Source organism: Phyllostomus discolor, chromosome X, assembly GCF_004126475.2.
Source record: "Phyllostomus discolor isolate MPI-MPIP mPhyDis1 chromosome X, mPhyDis1.pri.v3, whole genome shotgun sequence".
Lineage (NCBI taxonomy): Eukaryota > Metazoa > Chordata > Mammalia > Chiroptera > Phyllostomidae > Phyllostomus > Phyllostomus discolor.
In genome coordinates this window covers 92236825-92248144 of record NC_050198.1, presented here as the reverse complement: position 1 = coordinate 92248144, position 11320 = coordinate 92236825, and the positions used below count along the sequence as shown (strand labels likewise).

Sequence of the window (11320 nt, the reverse complement as noted above, 5' to 3'; positions counted from 1 at the left end):
TTTCTTATCTGCCATTATGTTTCTATTTCCAACATCTAGAAATGAGGATTTGGACTAGCTAGTTTTTGATGGTCCTTCCAGCTCTAAAAGTCTGGACTTGTCATTGCCATACATAGGAATTGAAGCTGTTATATTGCTCTCCCACAGTGACCTTCTCAGCACCAACTGAGCTAGCTAGTCAGCTGAATCCAAACACTTGATTTAATCATTGGAATAACATCACTTGTCATTGGGAAGTGGCACCTCCATGTGTTTTTAAGTTATATTCTAGAACACCTAGCACCCAATATTTGTGTTATTTTCCAAATCCAAGTGATTTGTGCTGGAGCTGACTCCAGTAAGACTTCCCAAATGATTTTGATGTGGTCCTTTGGCCTTTAGGTTGATTATAGAAATGGGGAGTAAGTTATTATTTAAAGACCTCTGGCCCTGGCTGGTGTGGTGATGTGGACTCCGGCCTATGGGGTCCATGTGTTGTGGCTGTGATGAACAAATTCACACAGACTACAGAAGTCCTGTGGAGGAAAAGGGATGGTAGGGCCACTCTCTAAGTGAGAGATGGCCCCGAACCCTGCCTGGACAGGCTTATTGTTTTTCTGGGTACATCACATCAAGGATGGTTCTCATTTACTATGCTCAGGTTCGCTGTAGTTGATTATTTTTTACAGGTAACAAAGGAAAGAATGTTGCTAATTACTTCAAAGAGAAGGATGTTGCAGATCAAAGGGAAAAGTGATTGAACTGGTTACACTCCATACTTGGGAGGTTTAGCATAGATTTTAGGAAGTTACTTTAAAGATATGCAGTAAACATTTGCTTTCAAAATTCAGGGTGAGGGAGTTTTAGCAAAAGCAAGCCTCATAGTAGCCTAGGTATAATGCAGGCCTGATTCCCCACGGAAAACTGGTCCATAGGCTCAGCTGCTGTCTTCCGACTCACTCCCCACTGGTCTTTCCAAGTCAGGGGCTGGGCTACATTCGCCATACCACATAGGTAGGTTCCCTGTAGTGTGGTTCAGTGGATTGAGGGCTAGCCTGTGAACCAAAGGGTCACTGGTTTGATTGCCAGTCAGGGCACAGGCCTGAGTTGCAGGCCAGGTCCCCAGTTAGGGGCACATGAGAGGCAACCACACATTGATGTTTCTCTCCCTGTCTTTCTTCTTCCCTTCCCTTCTCTCTGAAAATAAATTAATAAAATCTTTTTTAAAATTAATTTAAAAAAAGACCCCTGTGTGTCCCAAATTCTTCACACATTTGACCCTGATGCCTTAAATCTGTTAATAACGGTATAAAGTTTATAAGGAAAATACTGTATATATCATAACACATGCATATTCTCCCACTCAAAATAGAGTGTAAGTAGCTGTTAGTATAATTTCTCTCAGCAGAGATAATCAGGGAAGAGCAGGAAGATGCAAGCCTAAAAGGCCAAGAACGGGAAGAGGACAAAGAGTTTACCTTTGAATTGAAAAACACTGTAAGTGATCAAATATCACCATTTTGCCTAAGACATCATTACAGACCATGTGTCCCCAGATCTTTGTTGTAAACCTCTTGGAGCTGGGTCCCCAGAGTAGTCACGCAGTATTTTTAGTGACAATCTTCTATCTTATGCTCCTATTTTTTGTTTTTCTTTGTCCCCTGCTCACACTGACTTATTCCTTCAGCACTGATGATACAGACGTTTATCTGACCTACAATCCTCGTGGGTTCTCTTAACTCGAATCAATTCCCAGATTGTTCACATCAAATTTGGGCTCATACATAACTGTAGGCAATATTAGATGTCAGAATGGAGATAAAATAGTTGCTGTGGATGGTAAATTGCCATGGAAAGAGGGAATTTGTAGCCATTTTGCTTTCTTGCCTGCTTTTAGTCTAACTTCCCTGCGTACTTTGTCATAGTGTCTTGTGCCTGTACCTTTCCTTCTTGCCTTGCAGTCTGTCTGGGTTTTGCCTCAGTACCTCTTATTAAATCCATTTTCTTTCTCTAGTTTCAAATCACATTGATTATAGCCTTTTCTTAAATAACCCTGGTCTCATATTTTTAACTGTGATTTAGTGATACTATGTTTTGGGTACCATTCTTTAGTTTGTCTTTATTTTTCCAAATGCAGTAGTTTCATTATTGACCAGAGTATATAACTAAGAAAACTATTTCATATACTCATAGGACTTCTCAGTTTTGAAGGTATATGGTGATTGAATGCCTTTTGGTCTGTGCTTGGATATTTCAACTGATAGGAGCTCAACACTTAAGAAGCAGCTCAGTGTAACATGAGAGAGTTCCATCTGTTAAGAAATGTCTGCTTTACTTCAGAGTGAAGTCTGTCTCCTTAGATGGATGGCCATGGATTCTAGCTGTGATACTCCACAACACTCCCCAAATCAAATCTCTGTCATCTAAGTAAGAGCCTGCCATAGATTTGAAGAGAAGAATGTCATTGTGTCCTACCTAAATTTACCTTCTCCTAATTATATGATCCTATTTCTTCATAAGTTCCTGATTTCACATGGTTGCAAATTTCTTCACCATCATTGATTCTTTTCTCTGGTCATACTGCTGAGTATGGCACTCATTCCATAGATGTGGATTAGGACTAATAGAGAAGACATATAGTCACCTATTTTATTGCACAAATTTTGCTTCTGCCATCTAAATTTGCAGTGACTTTTTTTGAACACTCACACTACACTAGTGATTCTCATAGAGTCGTCCCTGAACTGACAGTGTCAGCATCAGCTTTGCCTGGGAACTTGTTAGATATACAAATTCTCAGGCTGCATCCCTGCAGACCTGCTGAATCAGAAATCCCAGGGCTGAAGCCCAGTAAACTGTTTTAACAAGACTTTGTGATGATTCTCATGCATGTTCAAGTTTGAAAACTGCTGTAGTCCTGACTGATCATCAACCCCCTAAATATCTCTTCTACATGGTGTTTCTATGCCAAACCTCCTGTACCCAGTTCTTACATGCTTCGTGTATGCTTACCCAATTATATTGCATATCATTAGATTCATTCCACTGCCTCATTTTGTCAGATGCTTCTTGGATTCTGATTCTGGCAGTGATCTCACCAAGGAGACATAGGTTGTTCCTGACTTTGCTCCCCCTCACAACAAGAACAACTAATAACACTTCATGGGTGAGATGCCACTGAGAGAATCCTGGAACATGGGGGTGGAGGGTGGGGTTGCGGGGGATGAGGCCAAACCGCTCCCTGAAGCAAAGAGATCAAGACTGACTGCATTAGAAGGGAAAGAAGATAGAGTCCACCTGACTGCATCACCTCTCCCCCAGGCTTGGGCAGTACCCCCCACCCCAGAGCATTCTGCTTCTGTTCCACACTATGCTTGCTAACCCTCACAAATGTGGCTTTGTGTCTGCTGCGATTTTGATAAACTTGAGTCAAATATTTATTTTAAAAAGATCTCATTTTTTTTTCCTGCAGATAAAGCTATGTCTATAATTTCCCTCAGAGGAAAAATTATGTTTCTAAATCACAGAAACTGACAGCTTCCGAGGGGACTGTGTTCTAGTAAGGGTTTTTTTTTTGTTTTTTTTTTTTTTGGTATTGATTACTTGTCCAGAGAAGCTAGACCTTGAGGCAAGTACTGACTGGAGAAAAAATGATAATGGTTCAGAAAGAGGCAACCCTTGGTCCAGAATGGGCCTGTAGTTCACAAAGTGAACAGGAAGCAGTTCATCACCTCTTCTTGCAGCTTTAGTAGCTAAAGCTCTGTGGTCCTCAATCAAGCCTGACTTCACTTTGGAATCACCTGGGGAGGTCAAAAAAATTGCACCCTTAAGGATTCCATTCACTTGGTCTGGAGTGAGGCCTGGGCATGGATTTTTTAAAAAAATAGTTTCTGACCTGAATAACATTATAGTTGGGGTTGACTGAGAAACACTGAACTAGGGATTTCTAGGGACTTTGGTATTTACCTGACTGAGATGGGAGCCACAGCAGAGTTTTGAACGATGGAGTGGCATGATCTGACTTATGGGTTAATTGGATAACCAGTTTCCCTGTTGAGAAGAGAAGATATGTGACAGGAAACAGATACAGACAAAATGCTATGGGCATTTAAAGACATGAGAGATCCTTGCTCAGGGATGATTAGGCAGTATTCACAGATGAGTAGGTTGCATGGGAAGTAGATTTTGGAGCTGGGTAAAGTCAACAAGAGAAGAATTCTAAGCATATGAAGTGACACAAACAATGGGAGAGAATAATTGTAGAATTGTTACCAAACAGCAATTGGAGTCCTGTGCCTACCGCTGCCCTCTAGGCAAAAATTCCAGAGGGAAAGGTTTGGTGATAAAGGAAAGGAGTCTTTATTCAAAAGCAGTTACTTAAGCCTATCAAGTCACGGATCTAATCACTAAAGTCTCAACTAAGGCTAAATTCTAACACCTGAGTTCTCATAGCTTTTCCCTCTTAGTTTTAGTTATCTTTTTTCTATAGGGTCAGTTTACAAACTGAAAACAACATAATATACAAAGACTACCCAATTTTGGAAGAATGGCAGACTTCTTCTGCTTCAGAGCCTATTCCCTTTAGAACACCCAAAGAATAAACCTGCCACCTTCTGCCAGACCAGCCTGATCCTAGGCTGTTCCCCGGAGTTCCTTCCCATACAAAATACTGTACATTGGGAAATGCAGGCAGCTCTAGCACGGTCATCCAGGCATCCTCAAGGAGGAGAGCCTGAGAGCCTGAGAGCCTGAAAGCCTGAGCCAGACCCTGAGCGCCAGCCCTTTTTTTTTTATTTCATTGGCCCTGGAGATATTCAGCTTCTCAACCAATCCCATCCTAAACTGCCAACATTGCCTGACAAACTGTTCCTATGGCCCCTCCCTACTTCTCCCCAGTAATCTGAGTTATCTTAATCAGATCTCTTGGTATCAGAATGGCAAGGAATCACAGCTAGTAATGTTTTTTAAATCAGAAATGAGAGAAGACAGGTACATTGAGGCTGTATCTTTGCAATTCTTGAGGGCCAGGCTCAGCATTTTATTTAATTTTTAAAAAATAATCTTTATTTCTTTTAGACAGATGGGAAGTGAGGGAGGAAGAGAGGGAGAAAAACATCAATCTGCCTTCAATACGTGCCCAGATTAGGAACACAACCTGCAGCCCAGGCATGTGCCCTGACTGGGAATCAAACTTGCCGAACCTGTGACCCTTTGGTTTGTAGGACAACGCCCAACCAACTAAGCCGCACCGGCTGGGGCCAGGCTCAGCATTTTACACTTATTATTAGAAGCAGAAAAAAAGTAGTTGAGAGCTGTCAGGCAGGAAAACGACATTATCAAAGCTGTGTTTGTTCCTTCTCAACCATCTCCCCCACATGTAGTTGCTTATTAAAAATCAGAACTCTATTTCTGGCATTTCTCCCAAATTTCTCCTCTGTCCTACCTGTCTACTACCACTTTGTCTTATCTGAAGTCCCCATTCTCTAGATGGTCAGTGCCAACAGTTTCCTAATTGACATCCATACATATGCTGTGGCTTCTCTCTAATCTACTCTGCTTCCAATATTTTTTTAAGGCATAAATTTGATTTCTTAAAATTTGTCACTGGCTTTCTACTCTCTGACTGTCGCATTTCTTAAATGTTGCACCTGTGACCTTTCTCCCTATGGAAGGGTATGAACACGTACTTCCCTGACTTCAGTGGCTGAAAGGGCCTGATTATCTAAGTGTGAATTTCCTTGAAATTTTGAGATTTATCTCTGCAATGCATGTAGATTTTATACTCTATATGTCAATTAAATATAAGCACTTTCCTTATAATATTCACATAAAATTGATATATCTGGAAGATGTATCGAATTTGCACACTGGCTTGAAATATACATCTACGTTGTTTTCCTTTTGTATTCCATTACATTCAAGGCCCCTTAAACATTGGTTCTAGCCCTGGCTGGTGTGGCTCAGTGGATTGAGTGCCGGCCTACAAACCAAAGGGTTACAGGTTCGATTTCCAGTCAGGGCACAGGCCTGAGTTGAGGCCAGGTCCCCAGTAGTGGGTATGTGAGAGGCAACCACACACTGATGTTTCTCTCCCTCTCTTTCTCCCTCTCTTCCCCTCTCTAAAAGTAAAATCTTTTAAAAAAATTGGTTCTAGATTCTCCATCAGCTTTACTCCTGCCCCCAACACACACATGCACACACACATGCACACACCCTAACCTTCCTTTTCTCTTTACCTTACTAGCCACACCAAAATTCTTAATTGTGTTATATCACAAGAACTCTGCCACTATAATTTTTAAACCATTATTTTCAATGGCTATATGATATTTTATTGGCCATCCCCAGCTGTTGAACGTTTCAAGTTTTAAAATATTAAGAGGTCATAGATTATCTTCATGTGTGTATTATTTTTTATTTCCTTAGGATAGATTTCTAGAAATGGAATACTAGGTCAAAAGCAATGAAGAACTTTGTGGTTTTTTATACATAGTTCCAAATTGCTTTCCAAAAGTAATATAAGAGTGTACTGGTGTTTCTGCCCCTTACCCTTCTCAAAGTTCTTACTAGTACTAGGGATTAGGGTTTAAATTAATGGACCATGAATTGTATGTCATCTTTGTTTTAGTGTATTTTTCTGATTCTTTGGGTCATGATATGTTTGTTTGGTATCTGTTTATCACTTTTGTAAAATTGTTTAATTTTCTTTGCCCATGTATCTACTTGGGTCTTTATTGATTTTGATGATCTGTATGTATTTAGGATATTAATCTTTTGGTTAGAATTTGTAGACTTGTGCATGTAGCCAAAAGAAGTAACAAAGCAATTGCACTTCAATGCCAAACATTACAATTCTCTAGGAAAAGAACATCTGAGAGTATGGTACTGGTGGGAAATGTGTAGTGTGTTGGTATAGCTGGCAAATTTTGAGAAAGCATAATATGATTTTACGAAAAGATATTTCGCACTGGAGAGTAGGTTGTGATACCAGTATCTGTGCTTACCTATGTTTAATTTATGATGGTTTCTCCACTTTTCTCTGTGCAATGCACATTTACTCACAGTACTTGTTTTCATGACTTTGCTGGTAGCTCGGCTACTTTTGTCAAATGAATATTACTAACTCATCCAAACTTTTCAGGTATTTTTAAATATAGGCCATGAGCTGTACAATTAATTACTCATATGTGTTTTCCCTCCACTCATTAAGATGATTATTATGAAGAATGTTTTTCCCCCAAATAGGGTTTTACAAAAATTCTCAGAGACTCATCTTCCATAATTATTTTATGGCTTAACTTAAGTTAAAAAGTACAATTATAATATCTTTGATTATTAAAGTCACAGTGATATTCTTTTGGAACACACATCATGGCATCAGTAGAACTGCTGATGACCTTTCTGGATCCCATATGACATTCTCATCTCTGAAGAGCAGGGAGGTAAAGGTGGGAATTAGCCCCAGTTTTTCTCTAGTTGGGCATGTTCTTTTGCTTTGTAGTTCTCTGATGTGCAGTTATATCTCTGTACCAGGCTGATGCATCTCTAGAAACTCTTATCAGTGGAAAAGGCAAAGACTTAAGTCTGCATAACAACCATACCCTTGTTTATAAGTGAGCTTTGGTTGATAACCTCCCATAACTGACTACCCCATCCCCAACCTCTTTTGTCAATTTAGCTGGAAATGGTACTTAAGATGATAGCTTAGGCCATTTCCGAGAGTAACTCCATTTTCCTGCATCTCTTCTATATATGCAGGAGATATCCATGTTATTAAACTTCTGCTTTTCTCATGTTAACCTGTGTTTTTATTTCAGGACATCTTAGCCAAGTACCTGAAGGATAGAGGGAAAATCATTTTTTCACATCCTCAAAAATGAAACACACTCTTTAGTAATGTGCATTTATAGAAACAAACTAAAGAATAGTTTTAAATATTATGACAAATTCGATGTCAACTGATTTTTTAAGGATTTTATTTATTTATTTTTAGAGAGGGGAAGGGAGGGAGAAAGAGAGGGAGAGAAACAACAATGTGTGGTTGCCTCTCATACTGGGGAACTGGCCCACAACCAAGGCATGTGCCCTGACGGGGAAGCGAACCAGTGCTGCTTTGGTTCACAGGCTGGTGTTCAATCCCCTGAGCCACATCAGCCAGGGCTAATGCCAACTCTTGATCAGGCAAGTTGGTCAATTATTGTACCTCATTCATAGGCTTGGGAAAGCTAGTTAAGAATCAGCTTCCAGCAGGGGGGCATTCGGTAGTGATGTTGGGGGTAGGGGAAATATGGCCTATCTCTAGGTAACATACTGATTATACATGGAGAGGGGAGAAGGGAGGGAGAGAGAGAGGCAGAGAGAATGAATAAATTAGAATATTTCACACTTATATGTCCCTAACATAAGTGAAATCAAATGCATGGGCATTATATTCAAAGCATTCAGAATATGCAGTATCATTTTGCCTTTTGCCGCCATAGCTTCACATTCCTGATTCAGTCTGACTTTTAGAAAGAAAGATGAGTTTCTACTATAAAATCCTTACCATCTTTGCCATAGTTTGCTGAGTTCCAGCTCCCCGTTGGTGTTTTTTCTTTGGAATCAAGATTAAGTGGGTGCTCTCTGACAGCAATTTCAGGAAAATCAGGTTGATGTGTCCTATTGCTTTACCTGCTCTTCTGTTGCAGGTCAGTTATTAAGAAGCAAAGTAATGTGAAGGTAGTACTCTTACTTTCTTTCAGATGCATCTTTGCTGTGCTATCTAAATTATAGATATAATCATTTTCTTTCAGTTAAATAATGCCTGTACCATCTGTGCACTTTGTCTCTGCTATTCAGAATCTCAGATGATTTTTCACATTAAAAGTCATTGCTCCAGGACACTATTTTATGACATTTTAAAAAACTGCTTTTTGCTTTGCCTTTTCAGCTCTGGGCCCATACACAGCAGTTGTTACGATGTTGATGCCCCAAAAGAACAGTATTGTTCTTGTATGAATTCATTTTTAGGGAGGGATTGATGGTGGCAAAGAAGAATGGGCACATGCCTAAGCACCCTGAGCAGGTAGACAAGAACGTGCCTCATCTTCACGTGATGAAGGCCATGCAGTCTCTCAAACCATGAGGCTGTGTAAAGGAACAGTTTGCCTGGAGGCATTTTTGCTGGCACCTTACCAAAGAGGGCATCCAGTATCTCTGTGATTACCTCCACCTGCCCCCTGAGATCACGCCTGCCACTTTGTGCTGCAGCCGGCCTGAGACTGGCAGGCCAAGGCCCAAAGGTCTGGAGGGTGAGGGACCTGCAAGACTCACATGAGGCGAAGCTGACAGACACTTACAGACAGAGTGCTGTGCCCCCTGGTGTGGACAAGGAAGCTGAGGCTGGAGCTGGGTCAGCAACTGAATTCCACTTTAGAGGTGGATTTGGTCGTGGATGCAATCAACCACCTCAGTAAACTTGGAGGCATTATTTTGTGTTGAGTAAACTTGTGGTCAGAAAAAAAATAAACCAAAACATTTTTTTAAATGCTTTTAAAAATTTTATTCTATTGTATAAAATAGAAAGTGCTCTGAGTCACTGCAAGTCAAGGCTTTTGTCAATATAAGGCTGAAGCATGGATTCAGATAAGTAAAACTGAGAGAGGTTAAAATGTGGAGAGAGAGAAAGTTTGAACAGTAGAGAGAAAGGCTGCCAATTCATATGATGAAGACCCTACCAAGGACTGTGTTCCCCCCTCCCAAGCAATTGTAGCAAGGGTTCTTTCTGAAGGTCAGGGCACTCACAGCCTGGAGTGGGAGACTGCTTGGACTAGTTTCCACAAAATAAGATAATATTGAGACATAGGCTACTGCATTACCTGGTATATAATAAACATCATAAATAGCAGCCATTAAGTCCAGCATATCATAGTAGAAAAACAAATTTGGAGTCAAATCCTAGTTTCATCGTATCTTAACTGTATGGCCTTGGGCAAGGGACCTAATCCATCTGAGCTGTCTTTTTGGTAAAATGGAGACAATTATAATACTTAAGTTCCTAGAGTTGTCATGAGCATTAAATCAGATCAAAGTATATCCAGCCCCTAGAGCAAGGTATAACCTACAATAAACTTTCAACGACTGGCAGCTATAAATAAAAGAACCATTGTTTACAGCATCACTTGATTTCTCATGAGTGTCTCTGCTGCAATGCTACAATATCTTTTTCTAGCTACCCACAGACTGTTTTCTGTACTATAATGGTTTTTCACCATTCCCCACAAATGGATTACTATGCCTGTTTTATGATAGTTATAGCACTTGATCTCTTCTGAATGCACCATTAAAAAGTATGCATTTCACTCTAGCTGGGCATGGCTCTGTTGGTTGGGTGTCGTCCTGCCAAACAAAATGCTGTAGGTTCGATTCTGTGCAGAGCAGGACTGACGCCATGTTTAGAGCGTGTGCAGTGCAACCTGGTAAACAACATGACATAGCAGAGTACCAGAAGTGACACAAACAACGTGTTTATTGGGACTGAGGAAAACAACCTGTGTGTGACAGACTGCAAAAACAACATGATTCAGTAATCAAGAGGAACATAAAAGCAGGAGCATTTGGAGGGACTGCTGAGATAGCCTAGAGGGAGAGAACAGCATGCCCCTGCTTCTCTGATCGTGCCTGCTCTAGCTGATGCCTAAGCCACCAAGGACCACTCCTTGTTAGATGCTGACCTGCTGCCTTGCAGACTGGGGATACAACTGGACTCTTGGGACTCAGGTTTGTTATCCCTGATTTTCTCCTGTGATATTGTTACTGATTGTTTCTGAGTGTTATCACTATTGATTGATTGTTGTTAATTGAGACTGAACCTGCATCAGTAAAAGCTGAGTGAATAACACAGTCACCTTTGTTGACTCACTGTTATCCTTAGTATGGATGTTGCCTGTAGGGCTGGTGGCTGTATAGGTGGCCAGGCACCTCTGGCCCGTGACAAAGACTGGAGGCTGGCTTGCTGGGTTATAGGAGAGACCATAGCGTGGATGCTCAGATACTCGTGAGGTTAGAGTATGGCTTGCAACAGATTCCCAGTCAGGGTACAACATTACAGACAGAAGGGGGGTGCTACAAGCTGAAGTTAAAGAAATAGGCCCCCCAGAAGAGTTTTTTCTGTAAAGATTTTATGTATTTTATTACAGAGAGGGCAGGAGAAGGAGAAAGAGAGGGAGAGAAACATCTGTGGTTACCTCTCAAGCACCCCCTACTGGGGACCTGACCTGCAACCCAGGCATGTGCCCTGACTGGGAACTGAACTGGTGACCCTGTGGTTCACAGCTTGAACTGAATCCACTGAGCTACATCA

The 11320-nt window shown here is 40.9% G+C and overlaps 1 pseudogene; it reads left to right on the top strand.

The window, feature by feature from the left end:
- Positions 1 to 8937: 8937 nt before the first annotated feature.
- Positions 8938 to 9483, top strand: LOC114505446 (annotated as a pseudogene).
- Positions 9484 to 11320: the final 1837 nt, after the last annotated feature.